This window comes from Mustela lutreola, chromosome 4 (genome assembly GCF_030435805.1).
Source record: "Mustela lutreola isolate mMusLut2 chromosome 4, mMusLut2.pri, whole genome shotgun sequence".
In the NCBI taxonomy this organism is placed as follows: Eukaryota; Metazoa; Chordata; class Mammalia; order Carnivora; family Mustelidae; genus Mustela; species Mustela lutreola.
Window position 1 is genome coordinate 76,031,501 of NC_081293.1, and position 20,440 is coordinate 76,051,940.

The 20,440-nt window shown below is 42.9% G+C and overlaps 1 pseudogene; it reads left to right on the forward strand.

Moving 5' to 3' along the window:
* Positions 1-1,971: 1,971 nt before the first annotated feature.
* On the forward strand, positions 1,972-19,653 carry LOC131830130 (contactin-associated protein-like 3; annotated as a pseudogene).
* Positions 19,654-20,440: the final 787 nt, after the last annotated feature.

The following is a 20,440-nucleotide window of genomic DNA, read 5'->3' on the forward strand; positions in this document are numbered from 1 at the left end:
ACGAGGACGCCCCCCAGAGATGGAAGCCGCAGCCCACGGACCCTGCTGACCATGGACTAAAGCTAAGACTAAAAAACTTGTGAGTTTATTGTTGCTCCTATTGTTACCTGTCTATGTAAAGTATAGGCAGGAAATTAGATGAATGGAATTAGGAAAAATGCAAAAGGTCATACAAAGCGGTGAATGGCTAACTCATCAGCCGACTGTGCACTACTGTTGCTTTTGGCCCCTACATTGTAAATGCTCTAATGTCATTTGTACAAAAGAAAATTAGAGCGATAAAATGTTAGTCTTACGGGACGCCTGGGTGGCTCAGTTGGTTAAGCAGCTGCCTTCAGCCCAGGTCATGATCCCAGCGTCCTGGGATCGAGTCCCACATCGGGCTCCTTGCTTGGCAGGGAGCCTGCTTCTCCCTCTACCTCTACCTGTCACTCTGTCTGCCTGTGCTCGCTCTCGCTCCTCTCTCTCTGACAAATAAATAAATAAAATCTTAAAAAAAAAAAAGTTAGTCTTACAAGCTCAATATAAGCCCTTACAACAGGAGAACATAGAACTGGCTAAAAAGTCAAGGATTTGACTAATTTCCAAGGAAAAGGGGGGAATGTGAGGGCCTGTATGAGGGCCTCGTTAGCCAGAGGAACTTACTTGCAAACCCCGGATATAGGGGTGGGCCAGACCAGATGGAGACATCCAATCAGTGGAGTGTTCATATATTTACTGTGGTCAGTTGAAATTCAACTGGTCACCCGTATTGCTGACCGAGCACGACTGTGCAGCTTTCCCTGTGTGTTGCAATCTCATTGGCCACCTGTGTGTGGGCTGGGCTCCACCGCCTCTTTAAAGGTTGGTTTGTGAGGCTGGATGGGTGGGAGTAGTAGTAGACGTTGGGGGTAGTCCTTGGGGTAGTCGTTGGCCTCGTCAGGGTCGTTGTCTGGGGAGCATCGTTGTCCGGAGAATGGCCTTGTCTGGGGAGTGGCTTCGTTAGGGTCGTCGTCATCGCCTCTTTGTAAAACATGGCCCCTACCAGTCGGTTTGGTTTTCGATGCTTGGCGCGAAATAAAGCTTTGCTTGACTTTCACTTTGCATCAGCCTCGCTCCTTTGATCACGGACACTAACAATTTCTTTGGAAGAGGGATGAAAGAGAGAGAAACCGAAGCAGACCGAGCAGGGAGCCCAAGGTGGGGCTCGATCCCACAACCCTGAGATCATGACCTGAGCAGAAACCAAAAGTTGGACTCTTAAACAATTGTGCCACTGAGGTGCCTCCCTCAGTACTCTGAACACATCACACTGCTCTCTTCTGGCCTGTGAAACGTGTGCTGAATAATCTGCTGGTAGCCTACTGGGTACACTTCCCTGCACATAATAAACAGGTGTTCTGCTGCTGCTTTTTATCATTAATTTTTGACATTCAAATTATAATGTGGCTTGGTGTTGGGGTCTTTGAGGTGGTCTTCTTAGAGTCCTATGACCCCTCCAGCAGCCCTGAGGAAGAGAGGCGTCCAGGGCCATATCCCCATGGACTTGCTCTAGGTTTTGTATCCCACTCTGAAAAGGTTTCTGTTTGGGTGTCCTCCACTTTCTTAAATTTTCAGTAACATTTACACACTCTGATCAGTTTCACATTGACATCCTCGACGTAGGACTCTGTAAGCGACAGACACTGACACTGGCCCCAGGTCCTCCTTTATTTCTTTCTTGACTGTTATTCTTCCCTGGGACATCTTCTGCTCCTTCTTTTCCACTTTGACCCCTGTGTTCATGGTCAGTGTCTTTTGAACTATTCCCTTGAGCTTGTACTAGTCCAATCCTGTGGTGGTGTAATGTCATCTTCTGTTCATTATTGTGTTGTTTGTCTGAATAAAGGAAGAGAGAGAGAAGGAGGGGAGGATGGAAGGAGAGAAGAGGGGGGAAAGGAATGCATGAGTCCTTGGGAATATGGACTATGTAGGCACAGAATGGCTAACACCATGGGGACCTACCAGTCATCCCCGTGGCACTCTGGTCCTGTGTCAAGTCAGGCATGAAAATAAAATTGGGAGTAAAACATGTAATTGGCCATTTTAAGACATTGCGTTTATCTGGGGCACCTGGGGGGCTTAGTCAGTAAAGCAACCGACTCTTGATCTCAGTCAGCTCAGGTCTCCATCTCAGGGTCATGAGTTCAGGTTTCATGTTGGGCTCCACACTGGGCATGGAGCCTAGTTAAAAAAAATTAAAATATTGTCTTCATTTTAAAAATGTACTGACTGTTACAGCAGAAATTTATAGGTTTTGTTTAGCAACCTCAAAACATCCTTGATATTTATATATTTCTATAAATATAAATATATATGTAATATAATTACATATGTAATATAAATATGATAAAAATTTAAATGTCCATAATTAATACAAATAACCAACTCTAAAATATTTTTATTTGAATAAAAACTCCAAAATAGTGCATTAAATTATCCCTTAGCATCACACTTAACTTTTACAAGAAGGCTCGTGAAAAATGTGTTTGTACCTAATTCAATTAATTAAATTATTGGGGTACTTGAGATGAAGTTCCACTTATTATGAATCAAAGTGGGAACCAGTAGTTTTGTCCATTGCAAGAATGCAGAACCTACATTCCAAAATGGAAAATGTGATATGATGCTTCTTTGAAAATTCAAAGTGTTTTTCCAATTTATATGATTTTATTTTATAATTATTGGTTTTATTAAATGGGGCTATATTTTGATGACTATCACCAGCATGAGCATGAAGGTGAGGGAACCTCTCCTACAGATGGGCTGTCCCCCATCCGTGCTTGGAGAGGTAGCCCCTGCAAACTCACTGAGCTAAGTCTTCTCTGTCCCACAATACAATGTTTTGGTTTAATTTTTAAAAATGTCTATTGTTTTGGGGCACCAGGGAAGCTGAGTGGGTTAAGCCTCTGACTTCAGCTCACTTCATGATCCCAGGGTTCTGGGATCAAGCCCCACATCGGGCTCTCTGCTCAGTGGGGAGCCTGCTTCCTCCTCTCTCTCTGCCTGCCTCGCTGTCTGCTTGTGATCTCTGTCTGTCAAATAAATACACTCTTTGAAAAAAATATATTGTCTATAAAAATGGTGTATGAGTGACTCATGTTTAAAAATGTCATGTTATGTTTAGTGATGTGTCCTTTTATTTTCAGATATTCAGAATGACTCATGAACGTTTGTAAGTGAACAACATTCTGTAGAATTGATTCTCTTTGACGAGGCCTGAAACTGAGTTTCCAGTCCACACATTCCCATTGTAAGTCATCCTTGTGACAGAATGCACTCTTACTTATCACATGGACTTCACATTTATCATGAGGGGGCCTCTTGATCAACAGTATAGCCCATTGTTTGAACCATGTTGGCTGTTTTTGGGTGCCTATCGGTAAATTCCATGTGACACATGCCATATGATGGGTAAGGTCTTACCCTCTTTCTTTCCAGACACTTCCCCAGAGAATACCTCCCCCATGCTCCACTTCCTCCTTCCTGACTGTGAGCTTCCTTGTCTCTAGTTTCCTAAGCAGACCACAGTAAGATGAGGCTATTCCTGCTGAAATGTGTTCTTTTCATGATAGCTGGAGTGAGAAGGTGAGGGGAGCACTGTCAGCTCTGGGAAGGCCAAGCCATGTCTGTCCTCTTGTGTTTCATCCCAGCACCTCGTGGGTGTTACACCCTTGTTAAATGAAAAGAAAGTGTACTTGTGGGAACAAATGGAAATTAAGTCAGGGCAGTGTGGGTGTAGGGAAGGAAGGTAATATGGGCGGAATGGCCTTTTAATGACAAAACTGTATTTTCCAAAGCCAAATCACTGCCAAGGAAGGGTCTGAAGCTACAGAAGATGGTCCGTATAAAACCAGTCTTCTGTGATATTCCACAGGAGCCATAATATTTACCTATTTTTTGACTTCATAAATATAGATTCATAAAAGACCACAAACAAAGTGTATTGAATTATGCAACAGGCAGATCAAAAAAAAAAATTAAATTCGTGATTTCCTATCTAAAATAGGGTTTTAATATTTAAATTAAAGGAGGATTGCCACATGTCTTGCAGTGAGCTGGTTCTTATCACTGCCACCTGTAAGCAGTCAGGAATCTGGCTCAGAAAGGATCACTGGCTAATGTTGCTGAGTGCAGGATGACAGGCTCTGTAAAGGGCCAGACAAGATAGCACACATTTTAGGTCTGTGGGCACCTGTGTTCTCTGCTACAATTCTTCATTTTTTTTTTAAAATGGACCTTTAAAAATTAGCTCATGGGGCCATACAGGCTGCAGAGTGATGTGGGTCATTTCAGATGAAGAGAAAGAAGTCTCACATTCCAGACTTCTGAAAGAAATCCCTCATTTTTATCTGTGCTGTTTTAACTCCTCTCCACTGAGCTTACGTTTGTTACCATTTAAGATTTTAATGAAACCACCAGGACTACTACAAGATATGTTGTTTGAAGTGATTTTGTTTTACTCCATTGATGAAATCTCTAGATTATAACTCAGTCCCCTTCTAGGCTTAGAGAACCTGTCAAAACACATGTTAAATGTGCCTTGTAAGATAGAATATGATGATTAGCTTGTGGTTGATTGTTCTAGGTACAAGTGTTAGGGATCTCACTGGAGAGGAAATGAAAACATTACAACAAAAGATTTTCAGCCCATTCTTTTGTGTATCTATAAATCCAGTAAATTTTTCACTACTCCATTTTGCCTGAGGGGAATGTTCCAAGAAATATAATCTAGGTTCTGTAGAGCAGTGGTTCTCATATGCAGTTATCAGACCAGCGGCATCGACATCATCAACATCACTAGGGGACACGTTAGAAAAGCAGACTCTCAGGTCCCACCCCAGGCCAGCAGAGTCGCAGTACTGAGATGGGGCCAGATCTGTGCTCACCCAAAACACGAGGACAATTCATTCAAATTTGACAAAGGGATATATTTAACTATGCAATGGAGAGTAATTGCTTGTTTCCATGATTTTTAGACACACTGCTGTGTTTACATATTTTCTACCATGTATGGGAACCGGAATCAAACTCCTGAATTTTCAAAAGGTGGCTGCATGAAATAAAGGATTCTTTAGAGTTGTGAATGTAAGGGGTTTACTGTAAACATTTTAGTTTGTCAGAGTGAAATGTAGATCCTGGTGTACATTGGCCCCAGGCTTTTGTGAAGTTAAATAAACCCAATGTCGTATCATCGTCTCAGAAGACACCAGCTTCCTGTTTCTTTGTCTTCCTTCTGCACCTTCATTTTTTGCACACACACATTTGAAAAAACTCTTTTTCAAATATTTGAGTGCAGCGTACACACAATGTTACATTAGCATCAGGTGTACAACATGGTGATTTAACGATTTTACAGGTTGTCCGATGTTCACCACCAGCGTGCGTGGCTGCCGCACATCCCCATGCAACTCGATCAGAATATCGTTGACTAATTTCCTGGCCATACCTTTCACACCATGACTTAGTCACTCACTCCATGACTGGAAGCCCAAACTTGCCGCTCCACATCACCCACTTTACCCATCCCCCACCCCACCCCTTTTATAGCCACCAGTTTGTTCTCTGCATTTATAGGTCTGGTTCTGCTTTCTGTTTGTTTATTCATTTCTTTTGTTTTTAGATTCCACGTATAAGTAAAATCATACGGTTTTTTACTTTTTAAGGACAGTAACATCTTGTCTTTTTACTTGTGCAATATGAGAAATACAAGAGATTCTTCTGGGTAGTATGAATCCCTTTGTATGTCTCCTGTTCTGTCTTTGATTGCTTTGACCAGTGTTCTTTTTACATTAATGACAAAATATAACTTTTTCAATAAAGAGAATGCAAGTTACATTGATAGTGGGAAAAATAAGGCTATCAGAGAGCTGAGGGACAATGGCAACTTCGTGGCCATGATATGCCACTGTGGGGAGTGACTTCAACTGTTTTACCAATCTTTGTTGTCTACAGGATGAGAAGTGGCCAGTATAAAGGCAGAAGCAATTGGACTTAGTCAGTAGAAGTATTTCTAGTTTATATATGTTAGGGAAAATGTCAGAAAAGGCAAAGAGTAGAGGTTAGGGATCTCAACTATGGGTATTGGGGTGGATGGGCAGCACCGTTTTTTCCCCTCTGCACTAAACAGACTGGAGATATATTATGTTTCCGTGTGTTTGTGTCAATTTGCTCAATTCAGTGCATGAGTAAAGATGTATTATACTTAGATTATTTTCTAATTTCTCCCGCTATAGGATCCGAGATGGTTAACTTTGATGGGAAAAGCTTCTTGCTATACACGTTTAATCAGAAATCCATGAGTCCAGCAAAAGATGTTATTTCTTTGAAATTTAAAACCAGGCAGACTGACGGGATTCTACTCCACAGAGAAGGACAAAACGGCATACATGTCACCCTGCAGTTAGTTAGAGGAAAGCTCATCTTATTGCTTAATTCAGGTAAAAAGTTCCCAGTGGGTGTTTTCAAAAATATACCTCTTTAGATGGAAGTATCTTTTTATGCTTAGTTTTTCACAGTTAAGTAGCTAATTTATCCTGAAACCAGAACACTTTCAAGAAAGAAAGAAGACCCTAGAAATAATTACTCTGGAGCAAGAGGCATGAAACAGAATGGTCTGGGAAAATGGAAGCGTGGTTGCTCCACAGTTGAGGTGTACTATAGAGAACACCCATGTATCCTGAATGTACTTTACTGTAAGAAGTTTTATAGCTTGATTAGTATGTAAGACCATTTGTGCATGTTCAGTAAACAACCTGATAGTATTGTAAAGACAAGGGGTGGATCCCTGAAACTGTGAGTTGGTGCTCTCTGTAAGGTTCTCAGGAGCCATGAGGCCATGTGCTTCATGAGGTTCTTGGAAGAAGATACTTCCAAGAAAACCAAAAATGCAATAATTAACAATAATAAACACAAGAAAGGTAGAAGAAATCATTCCTGAGTGAGAGAAGGTTGTATATGAGGCTGAGGTAAAGGCAGTTGACCAGTTATCTGGATAGAAGTGTGCAAGGAAAGTGACTGGGGGACATGTTGACCTCCCACAGGGCAGCCATGGCATTGAGTTGGCCTCGCACATGGCAACCATGGTACTGAGTTGGCCTCCCACACAGCAGCCATGGTACCGGGTTGGATGGATGGTTCATTTGCTTCGCCTGTCCTTGTAGGCCATGCTAACCTGCCCTCCTCTGATGCCCATGCGACCCTCACCCTGGGCAGCCTGCTGGATGATGAGCACTGGCATTCTGTCCTTATCGAGCTCAGAAACACCCATGTCCACTTCACCGTGGACAGGCACAGTCAGCATTTCCAGGCTGAGGGCAAGTGCGACTACTTGGATCTTGATTATAAGGTATGAACATTTCTTTTCAAGTATTACAGATTTTGTTATTTAAACGCAACATAGGGACGCCTGGGTGGCTCAGTGGGTTAAGCCGCTGCCTTCGGCTCAGGTCTGATCTCAGGGTCCTGGGATCGAGCCCCGCATCGGGCTCTCTGCTCAGCAGGGAGCCTGCTTCCCTCTCTCTCTCTCTCTGCCTGCCTCTCCATCTACTTGTGATTTCTCTCTGTTAAATAAATAAATAAAAATCTTTAAAAAAAAAAAATAAATAAACGCAACATAACCTTTTAAGAAAATATCTCTACACAGAAATTCCCATTGCTAGTAATTTGGAATTCTGGTGAAACGTTTCTCACGGGTGATGTCAGCCCAGAGAGAGACCCACGTGCATTGTTGAGATGTTTTATCACTCATAGGTGTGAGTTCTCCCCTGGGGGGAAGTAGTTGTTGAATTCGGAAAGTGTGTGGATGAAGAGCTATCAGTATGACAGGTGGCACAGTAAAATACATGTGTCCAGACGGCTTTCCATGTTATCTCTGGTGTTGGCTGTGACCTATTCCTTAGGAGATCTCTGTGTTTTAGGGAAATTGTAAACAGAATTAGCAATCCAGGGTGCTTGGAGAAGTAAGCACCTTACATTCCAACCTGCTTTTTCAAGGAACAAGAGAGCCATGGTCAGGCAAATCAAAATACTGTTTCTAGGGACATTTAAAGGCTTAACGCATCCCTGGCATGTTGCCCGCACGTATCTAACTGGCACTGGAGAACACCTTTTGTTCTGCAAGTTCTGCTCAGCACATTTATCAGAGCAAAGGGGATTATTTCAACATTCATTTAGTGTAAGTGGCCTCAGCCAAGGAGGCCAGCTGCAGAGCCTGGTCCTGAATGAGATTATCGATGCCTTCATTAGTCTAACCCATCAGCAGTGTCCTGGCAAAGACTTGGAGCCTGAAGCTGGGTTCTAGAAAGGTTGTAAAGTAGAATGTTATCATGGTTAGCCGCCTTGTCACCCAGATCAAGAGTGACTATGGAAATGAACAAACAACATTCCCCATCAGCTGAAGTGACATAGCCCTTTGAGTAGCAAATTTTGAGAAGGGGTATTTAACTTACTTATCTAAATTTAATAAAGAAAGAATTGGTACATCTATGTCTAAAAATTCACCTGAAATTAACATGTTAATGTTAAAATAATGCCAGATAGATTGGAGGCAATTATCCTATAACTGCTGAGAATACGTGTTTTAGGCAATCAGAAAATCATTAAACAATATTACTTATGTCCTTTTTTTCTTTCTAAGATCAGCTTTGGGGGGATTCCTGGACACGGAAAATCAGTGGCATTCCCACAAAAAGACTTTCATGGTTGCTTTGAAAATCTCTACTATAATGGAGTGGATCTCATTGATTTGTCCAAGAAACACACACTGCAGATCCTCGTCATGGTAAGAGAGTTACACACGAGGTCAACAGAGCAGGGAACTGCAGCTTGTCTGATGGACCCAGTCTAGAATGTGCCTCTTCTGAAGGCAGGGAAAGTGCCAATCACGTACACCTTTTAGTTTGTATTTGACTTAATTCACTAAATATTAACTTGATTTTTAAATTTAACTTTTTAAAATTTTAGTTCTAGTCACTCACATACAGTGTAGTATGAGCTTCCGGTGTGCAGTTCAGGGATTCAGCAATTCCCTGCGCCACCTGAGCTCCTCACAAGTGCCCTCCTCTATCCCCATCACAGGCTTCTTAATTTTTACAGGTGTGTGGAAACAGATGCACACTTTCACAAATGTGTCATGGTGCATCTGAATAAAGACTTTTTGGGGAAGGGTCTCTGTTGGGATTGATTTCCTCTTGCTCCTTTCTCCTGTTACTGAACTCCTAGCTCAGTGCCTGTCACTCGCTCAAAAGGCCAGTACTCGAGAGATGAATTTGGATTGGAAAGGAATTTGAGCTTAATTTAATTTGAGGCCAAGAACTTGGGGAGAAGGTGGACTCTTGTGCAGAAGCCAACTGCTGGGTTTCTACCCAGGCCAGCGATTTGCAGAGGGGTTAGGAGTGGGTCAGTGAAGGGTGGGAGTGGTCTGCTGCATCTCTCCATCCCGGGCAGACTCCGTGGTTGTGCCGGCCACAAACCCCATCTTCGTGCTCAGGGTCTATGCCTCGGGGGTCTGATGCCTGTTTGCTGATGTTCATGGGCACCCCATTGTTCTGCAAAGGGAGGCCAAGGCCCACAGATACACAAAGGGAGGTTAGTAAAATCAGTCCTGTGACCTAAGAAAGAAAAAGATTTGCCAGAAAACTTGCTTGACTCTTCAGAAGGTGGATGTGGCATCGAACAGGCGACTGGGCACATTTGGGACCTTCTCACCCCAAGGCCAGGGGTCTGTCTTCTGTGGATCTGGGGACTTAGGTCAGCGAGTAAGGAGCATGTTATCTCAAAGCAGGTGGACCCCTCAGACGGGTTGGACTGTTGTCAGGCTTCCGTCCCTTCACGCGGCTGCAGGCCGTTCCCTGGACTAGAGTGTTACTGAGCTAGCATCTGTCCTTCCACATTTGGTTCCTTAGAACCGAATCCTCTACAATCAGTGCACCCATCTTTGTGAATATTGATGCCTCCATATCGAGCGTCGTTTATAGAAATGGGATTGTTTTATGTGTCCTTTTCTCCATCTCCATTTTCCAACTCAGTGAAAACTGTGGGAATGCTTTTTTTTTAAGGTTTGTTTATTTTAGAGAGAGAGCATGAGGGAGAGAATGAGAGAACACCTCTCAAGCAGACCCCCTACTGAGCTCGGAGCCCTACATGGGACTCAATCCCAGGACCCTGAGACCATGACCTGAGCTGAAATCAAGAGTTGGTCACTCAGCTGACTGAGCCACCCAGGTGCCCCAATTTATAAGAGAGTTTTAAGGTTGATAGATCTCCCTATGTCATTCATGATTCAAATGTTTTCTCAGATTAACCAATTTTCTATGAAATATAAGATCATGTTATATTATATTATATATATTATATAATTATATAATATTATATAATTATATATAATATTATATAATTATATATAATATATCATATCTTTTATATTAAATGTTATGGGCCATGTTGAGTATATAAATGCCTTTATTGGTACATAGCCAATGTCTCGGTGTATTTTTTGAATAGCTTTGTAGTATTTGTTCCTGCTTTGAAATACTTCTGAAACCCTAAACTCTAGATACAGTCTCAAGGATTTTCCTGTAAAAAGTTTTAATGTAGTTTCATTTACTTATTTACTTTAAAATTGAAAAAAAAAAAAAAAGTCTTCTGTCTGGGCTTTACTCTGTGCAGATCAGTAGTTATTTTAGGTCTCGCGGGTTCCCATTCGTGCCTGAGCTGTTTAGTGATCAGACCCAACCTCCGCACACAGGATTGAATCTTACCACCCACCATGTACTGGCTGTACCTGTGGTCTCGGATCTTTCAGTGGGTCAGTCACTGGGCTCCACTGCTGTGTCTACTCCATACCAATGCTGTACTGACTTGATTACAGTGCTTTTAAGGTATATATTTTTGAGAGGAAGGGCAATGTTTGGGCACATATTCCTCTGGAATTTATGAAAATTTATCTAAAATTTTTTAAAAGAATTTATTTACTTGAGAGAGAGAGAGAGCACACATGGGGGGGGGGGAGATAGAGGAAGAGGGAGAAGCAGACTCCCTACTGAGTCCTTGATCCCAGGACCCTGAGATCATGACCTGAGGTGAAGGCAGAGGCTTAACACACTGAGCTCCCCAGGTGCCCCACTTAATTGGAGTTTTTTTAAGAACTTAAGTTCCTTCCTCCCAAACACTATGATTAAAGGTAAGTTTGCTCCTGGAGCAGTAGATATAATGTAAAGCTCAAAGGTGTGTTTTTTAGTAAAATAGAATGAAATAAAAACAACAGGCAGCTGGCAGGTCAGAGGTCAGGCTGGGGAGAGTGTGCTGATTGTCACAGCCCATGGGAGCCTCTAAGAGGCAGGCAGCCTGCTCAGGCCAGCCATACCCCTGCCTCAGACGGGCCGAAGCTCATGGCCTGCCTGAGCCAGATGTTTGAGTCCCCTGAGTAATGGGCGTGTAAGCATTTACACAGCCAAGCGGAGTGCAGGAAGGTTCCTGGAGCTGCTATCTGTGGTGCTGGGCTTCATGCCGCATGTAAAAAGCCAGTGCCTTGAGGTATAAGAAATCTGTCTCCTCTGTTGTGGCCTGTACCCAGCGCAAGGCCTGGGAAAGACATGTCTCAAGTTTCCTTTGCCAATGCCCAGAAATAGAGGAGACAGAACTGCCCTGAAAGCCTCAGAAAGAGGTTTGTCCAGCCAGGGTAGTGTCACAGTTTGAGGGACCTGTCAGGTAAATCTGGATTGCAGCTGGATGGGGAAGCCTAGTTCTTAAGTCCTCAATTGCTGGAAGGTTGATAGGAAACTGCACCTCTTGGAAAGCTCGCTGCTCATGAAAGCATCCCTTCTGCCCCTTCCTAAAACTTTTTCCACTGTATTTACAGGGAAATGTGTCCTTCTCATGCTCACACCCACAAATTGTGCCCGTGACTTTTCTGAGCTCCAGGAGTTACATGGCTCTGCCAGGCACCATTGGAGAGGACAAGGTGTCAGTCGCTTTCCAATTCCGAACGTGGAACAGGGCAGGGCTGCTGCTGACCACACGGGCCAGTGGCTCTCGTCCTCGTTCTTAATGATGGAAAACTCGGGCTGAGTCTCTCCCAGCCGGAACACCCGGCGAGGGACATCACAGCAGGTAATAGGTATTTGCTGTGACTGCACGGTCCTTCTGTCACCTCTGCACTGAATGAACGACTGAATCAGTAAGATACTCATAATCCTTCTAGAGGGAATTAGAGTTCACTTACCTTTGAACTAGATTCCTCCAGGCTGTTGGTATGTGAGTCAGTGTAAGCCGAAGTTAGCTGCAGATCACATATACCTCTCAAAAAGTTTAAAAAATAACCTTGCTATCAACTGATGATGTGGAGTTGGCAGTCCACTTGAAACACTGGAGAACAGTATCCTAAGTCAGAGTCCTGCGAAAAGAGGTTCCTTATACCATATTTTGAGCCTATACACACACCAGTCATATTTGAAGTTACGATTTTTCCTGGATTTTCTGTTCCTTTGGGAATCCCTGTTTTGGATAAGGCTTCTTATAACTGTGGGTGAATGTTCTGCTCGGCTTCCAAGAAGGACCCATGTTTCTAAACTCCCTTCTGGGGTTGTGTTATCCTCAGAGTCTGGGGACTCTTTTGCATTAGAGTGCTGGTTAAAATGTAAAGCTAGGTAGGTGTCATTCCACGAGTGTTGACTACAGAAGGAGCACTTTGCCTGACCCAGATTACCAAGTCAGGATGGAAAGCCAGGAATAAAACGTAGCTCTTTGTTTCTCTTTATAAATAAAAGAAAAAATCTGACCAATGGTGTAGGGAGTTTCCTTGTGGACCTCAGCAGATGGGCACAACCAAGTCAGATTTTGGAAATTGCTTCACTCTTGGTTTGTGTAGATTTACAAGCTGCGTGTCTTATTAATGAAGAGATGGTGCTTTGCTGTTGCTTCACGTGAGTACACACCGTTCTCCCTTCCAACATACTTGGAGTAGTTATTTAACTTTTTTTGAAGGCTGGCACTGAAATATTATAGAAATATTTTATTGAATTGATTTTTTAAGCTTTCACTGGGTAACGCATTAATTTTTGGAAGCAAACCAGAGGTGCATTTTTCTTGCTGCTTTTTAAAGAAGCATCTGAGGGGTGGGGCACCTGGGTGGCTCAGTGGGTTGAAGCCTCTGCCTTTGGCTCGGGTCGTGGTCCCAGGGTCCTGGGATCGAGCCCCACATAGGGCTTTCTGCTCAGCAGGGAGTACGCTTCCCCCTCTCTCTGCCTGCCTCTCTGTCTACTTGTGATCTCTGTCAAATAAATAAACAAAATCTTTAAAAAAACAAATAAAGAGAAGCATTTGAGGTTTTTTTTCTTTTTTTCTTTTTTTTTTTTAACCTTTGAAATACAGGCCTGCCTCTGAGATACTCAGGTCTGGTTCCAGACCACCCCAGTACAACAAATATTGCAATAAAGCAAACAAAATGGATTTTTTTTTGCTTCCCCATGCATATAAAAGTTACATCTGCAGTATACCATGGTCTAAATGTGCAGGAGTTTAATGTCTGGAAAAACAATATACGTGCCTTAATTTTAAAAAATACGCTATTGCTAAGAAATGGTGTCACATGAGCCTTCAGCGAGTTGTAATCACAGATCACAGATCAGCATCACAAATGTCACAGTGATAAAAAAAAAGTTTGAAGGATCGTGACACAGAGACAGAGAATGAGCAGATGCTGTTCGAAAAATGTCCCCGAGAGACGCGGTCTGGGCAGCGGGCCACAAGCCTTCAGCTGGAGAAAGGCGCGGTGTCTGCAAAGCACAGAAAGTGAGCAAGAGGAAGCAGATGGCAACTGGTTTTCACTCCAAACCTTGGATGAAGTGCGAAAGCACCTACCAAACCAAGAACCAAAGTTTAAAGGCTGAGTGAGTCGTAATCATGCCAAATGCCAGGAAAGGACACCCAGTTACCATTTATCATGCTTCCAGGTTTTGGGTCGTTTTTCCAAATAGTTACCTCACTGTGTTTGTGAAGGGATCTAGAAAGGTCCAGAGTGTACAATCTAGTGTCTGTGTGCTTGTGGAACTGGGCCAGCGGAGCGTGGTGGGAACAGAAGGTCAGTGAGGGGAAGGGGAACATGTGTTCCCTTTCTGTAGGAAAAGATAAAGTCCATCCTTTCCCAAAGGGACTTGACTGCCCAGGGCAGTGTTCTCTGTGATCAGGTTGGACTTGACACAAGCTGGTGGGAGGGATGTGTGAGAAGACTCACCTCCCAGGTCCATTTCCAGACCCTCCTTTGTGCTGCTAGGCCTGATGAGCTCAAAAAGTGCCACCCATGTTCTCCCCAAGCCTCGGGTCCTCCTTGTTGGAGTGACACTAGTGTGACCAATGGTAGAAACAATGATGTTGAGCTACAGACCATGAGCCCAATGCCTGCTAGTCAGCTGTCACTCCAAAACCTTTAGTTCTCATTATTCCAGAACTAGTCCCGAGACCATCCCTGGCCCCCCAGACTGAAGCCTTTGTGGAGTTGGGGGGTGGGTGGGAGAATAAGCATCGTGTTCCCAGTAGCACAAATAAAAATGCCCCTGTCCCTCCCTTCTCTATCCATCCTTTGACTGTAGTGCTGTCGGGGAGACAGGCCATCCTTCTGTCAGAAGTGGTAGAAGACACACAAAAGAAACACAAAGGGTGAGAATTATAATGGGGAGAAACAGAATGATCATAAAAGCAGGCATTTCACTTTTAAATGAGAATATCAAATTTTATTAAAAACAGTCTTTTATTATAGAGGTAAATAGCATCTATTACCCATTCAAGAAGATATTCTGGAGTGTTTTCTGCAAGTTCTCCCAGGAAAAAAAAACTCTATGTCCTAAATAGATGGGTAAATGGAGGGGGCAGGGAGAGGACAGGAGGGAATTTTAACATCAGATTTTATTTATTTATTTGGCAGACAGAGATCACAAGTAGGCAGAGAGGCAGGCTGGGGGTGGGGGGAAGCAGGCTCACCACTGAACAGAGAGCCCGATGTGGGGCTCAATCCCAGGACCCTGGGATCATGACCTGAGCCAAAGGCAGAGGCTTAACCCACTGAGCCACTCAGGTGCCCCATTAACATCAGATTTTAAGTGGATGTGGTTCTTTCCTGACAGATAGTTAGGTAAACTTTAAAATAAATACTGAATGACAAGAGTGGAAGGGACACTCCCAGATTCTTGTTTGTGGATTCCTTCAGCTCCAGGGCTGGTGGATTTCCTTTAGGACCAGTGTCATAATGTAGGTCTTGAGTATCTAACCGCAATCTTCTGGATTCTGTGTCAGCTTTCTCATCATTGCTCATGAACCTATCCTATGTGGGGTCTTTGCAACAGTTCTGGATTCACAAATGTGACACAGAAAGTTAGAGATGGGTGTACATGGCAAAGAGCTAAAGTCCCTGAAAGGGAGTGCTGGGAAGTACCATCGCTCCTATTTCACAGTCTGAGAGGAGCGGAGGCATCGTGATTTTTACAGTAGGGTCTATGACCTTCTGGGTCAGGCCAGAAACATATTTCCCATGCACGTGGGTCTTGAATCCATGTCAACATCACTGATGAGAAATGAAGCCAAGACAAAAAAAGATGTATTTTCATTTTTAATTGCAGTATCATTGACATATTAACAAGCATTGGAGGGACATGGATTTACGGGGTTGATTGGGTTCCTTGGGCCAAACTCTGATACTAAATTAAATATGCCTGGTTAACTTTCCACCAGAAATATGGCCGTATTTTCTTTGGGGCTGATCCCCCATGAGCTAGAAAATAACTTCTGACCCTTGCAGGTTGACTTCCAAACTTAGAGGGCTCTAAGCAGTCAGCACCTTTCTCATTTGCAAGAGGTATAGGCTAATCTATCAGGACAGTTCCCCAAGACAATCAAATTAGAGTCAGGCAGGATCATGTGCAAGCTTGGGCAAGACATCAAAGACATCAAAAGAGTCTCACTTTGTTGTTTTTCAATGAGCTGAAGCATTTGTTTATGACCTTTTTCCCTGTTGGGCAAGACAATTTCTAAATATTCCAATTGTTCACTGTGCTCCTTCAGAGCAGCAGGTGTCTCTGGGGCCATGGCCTCCCTGTGGAGGGGAGGAGTCCCTTGCTTTTGAACGAATGACTAAATTTGGCCAGTGGAATATGGGCATGAAGGCAAACACAATTCCCTCATCCAAAGTTAATGTTAACATTTAAAAATATTACCTACTGGTTTTTGTCCATTTTTAGACAGTAATTGAGTATGCACACACACACACACACACACACACACACACACACACTTTAATGTGATGCTTTCTAAACGTTACATTCTGTTCAATGAATTTTCATGTTGTAGTAATACTTAAGTTGCTGATACATTTTTTCTAAAGAGTTACATCAATATATATGATATATTTTTCCAAATAGTCTACCAAGATTATATATAATAATAATATGTTATAGTAGGGATGAGGTTTTGTTTTTATAACAACAATTTCGGAAAATATTACCCTTCTCAACATCCTAAAATACTAACGAACTAGAAGACGGGGAAGTACGCCCTGTGCCAGGGGACTAGGATATTTGATCATTTCAAGCTCGTTCAGGATCCTGTTGTGTTAGTCTGTTAAAACCGTAGCACTGGGAGAAACTAAGATTGTGCTGTCCAAGGCAGAATGTTTAGACTGTCCACTCTTGATTCTTCCTCCCCCTCTCAATTCAGCTTTCTTTCTTTTCTCTTTTTTTCTCCCTGTACTTTTCTGATTTATCTGAGCAATGAGAAAGTGAAACACAGCCATTGCCGCATGCACATATGTCTTAATACTCTTAACTGATCACAGTAATTTTTGCTAGAATATAATTTGTGTTAGAATGTGACTGAGCAATCTATGACTGCGGGAGGTCAGAGGCAAGGGCCCTCTGGAACCACATATTTACTCAATGAGCCTCACTCCACAGGTAATCCCTTCCTCCTAGAGAAACATGACCAGGATACCACATGATCTCTTTGCCTGTTAAGAAACCCCCAAGCCGATGTCCATTATCACCACTGCTATTCAACATCATACTAGAGGTCCTAGCCTCAGCAATCAGACAACAAAAGGAAATTAAAGGCATCCAAATCGGCAAAGAAGAAGTCAAATTATCACTCTTCGCAGATGATATGATACTATATGTGGAAAACCCAAAAGACTCCACTCCAAAACTGCTAGAACTTATACAGGAATTCAGTAAAGTGTCAGGATATAAAATCAATGCACAGAAATCAGTTGCATTTCTCTACACCAACAGCAAGACAGAAGAAAGAGATATTAAGGAGTCAATCCCATTTACAATTGCATCCAAAACCATAAGATACCTAGGAATAAACCTAACCAAAGAGACACAGAATCTATACTCAGAAAACTATAAAGTACTCATGAAAGAAATTGAGGAAGACACAAAGAAATGGAAAAATGTTCCATGCTCCTGGATTGGAAGAATAAATATTGTGAAAATGTGTATGCTACATAAAGCAATCTACACATTTAATGCAATTCCTATCAAAGTACCATCCATCTTTTTCAAAGAAATGGAACAAATAATGCTAAAATTTATATGGAACCAGAAAAGACCTCGAATAGCCAAAGGGATATTGAAAAAGAAAGCCAACGTTGGTGGCATCACAATTCCGGACTTCAGGCTCTATTACAAAGCTGTCATCATCAAGACAGCATGGTACTGGCACAAAAACAGACACATAGATCAATGGAACAGAATAGAGAGCCCAGAAATAGACCCTCAAATCTATGGTCAACTAATCTTCGACAAAGCAGGAAAGAATGTCCAATGGAAAAAAGACAGCCTCTTCAATAAATGGTGCTGGGAAAATTGGACAGCCACATGCAGAAAAATGAAATTGGACCATTCCCTTACACCACACACAAAAATAGACTCAAAATGGATGAAGGACCTCAATGTACGAAAGGAATCCATCAAAATCCTTGAGGAGAACACGGGCAGCAACCTCTTCGACCTCTGCCGCAGCAACATCTTCCTAGGAACAACGCCAAAGGCAAGGGAAGCAAGGGCAAAAATGAACTATTGGGATTTCATCAAGATCAAAAGCTTTTGCACAGCAAAGGAAACAGTTAACAAAATCAAAAGACAACTGACAGAATGGGAGAAGATATTTGCAAACGACATATCAGATAAAGGACTAGTGTCCAGAATCTATAAAGAACTTAGGAAACTCAACACCCAAAGAACAAATAATCCAATCAAGAAATGGGCAGAGGACATGAACAGACATTTCTGCAAAGAAGACATCCAGATGGCGAACAGACACATGAAAAAGTGCTCCATATCACTCGGCATCAGGGAAATACAAATCAAAACCACAATGAGATATCACCTCACACCAGTCAGAATGGCTAAAATAAACAAGTCAGGAAATGACAGATGCTGGCGAGGATGCGGAGAAAGGGGAACCCTCCTACACTGTTGGTGGGAATGCAAGCTGGTGCAGCCACTCTGGAAAACAGCATGGAGGTTCCTCAAAATGTTGAAAATAGAACTGCCCTATGACCCAGCAATTGCACTATTGGGTATTTACCCTAAAGATACAAATGTAGTGATCCAAAGGGGCACATGCACCCGAATGTTTATAGCAGCAATGTCCACAATAGCCAAACTATGGAAAGAACCTAGATGTCCATCAACAGATGAATGGATCAAGAAGATGTGGTATATATACACAATGGAATACTATGCAGCCATCAAAAGAAATGAAATCTTGCCATTTGCAACAACATGGATGGAACTAGAGCGTATCATGCTTAGCGAAATAAGTCAAGCAGAGAAAGACAACTATCATATGATCTCCCTGATATGAGGAAGTGGTGATGCAACATGGAGGCTTAAGTGGGTAGAAGAAGAATAAATGAAACAAGATGGGATTAGGAGGGAGACAAACCATAAGTGACTCTTAATCTCACAAAACAAACTGAGGGTTGCCGGGGGGAGGGGGTTTGGGAGAAGGGGGTGGGATTATGGACATTGGGGAGGGTATGTGCTTTGGTGAGTGCTGTGAAGTGTGTAAACCTGGTGATTCACAGACCTGTACCCCTGGGGATAAAAATATATGTTTATAAAAAATAAAAAATTAAAATAGAAAAAAAAAAAAAAGAAAAGAAACCCCCAAGCCACATATGTCCCAAGCCTCTCCTTTTCTCTCTGAGAGGCCCAGATGCCCTCTGTGGTCAGTCTCCATTGCCCAGCCAGCTAAATAACCTGGGGGGTTTCGGGTGAATTCAAACGTCAGGTGAAGTTTTGTAGGGTGTCTAAGATTGTGATTGTATTGTTTGTTTTCAAGCATGGCTCTGCATAGCTGCATCTATAGGGTTTTTTAGGAATTTCTTACCCAATTTTGTTTACTTCCACGTGCCAGATTAAGTGATGGGCAGTGGCATTCAGTGTCCTTCTCGTTGAAAGAAAATCACCTGAGCGTGATGGTGGATGGTGAGGCAGCCTCTGTGTCTCACTCCCTGCGTGGGCAGATTGATTCAGGGGACACCTATTATTTGGGCGGTAAGTGAAAGGAACCGGCGGTGCTGGCAACCAAACCATCCTTGTCTTTCCAGCTCCTGCCTTCTGAGACAACTGGCAATTTTAAATGAAGGTTAATAGTGAAGAGTGAGATTTCTCTTTCAGTTTAGTCAATGAAAATGTTGAGCAAAGACAGTAAATTCTTCTTAAGGATTTATTTACTTATTTTAGAGAGAGAGCATGAGTGGTAGTGACAGAGGGAGAGGGAGAGAGAATCCCAAGCAGATTCTCCATTGAATGTGGAGCCCGACATGGGGCTCGATCTCATCACCCTAAGATCATGACCTGAGCCAAAACCAAGAATAGGGTGCTTAGTCTACTGTGCCACCCAGGCGCCCCAGACAAAGATGGTAAATTATGGCCTAAAATGCAAGTCTATGGGGGGCCTTGTTTTAATGTGCATTTGCTAAGATTGGTTTTGAATTTAGCACTTGTTTTCACTTCAGTCACCTAGAAAGCTTCCAGAATGCTAGAGCCTGTCTCCATCCCTAGAGATCTGCTTTCTCTGGCTCTGACACCCAGGGAAACTCCAGGTGACTCTGTGCAGGCCACTCTTAGGGTCCTCACTCTCTGTCCTACCTTTTGTGCTTCACTGTAGAGTATTTTCGGAAGGCCAGATAACCCTTAGAACCTTTCCTTCAGGTGTTTTTATGCAACAGTTTCCTTGTTGCACGTGGGCGGTCTTTTTGTCAGCCGCTCTCCTCCCTGAGGGGCCCAGGTCCTCTGGTGTGGCCCGGGAGCCACCCATGGCAGCACCACTTTCAAGCTTGTCACAGATGCAGATATAACTCTCCTGACTTCCTGAGCCACAATCTGTATTTCCCCAAGATTCCCAGCTGCTCTGTTGCCCTAAA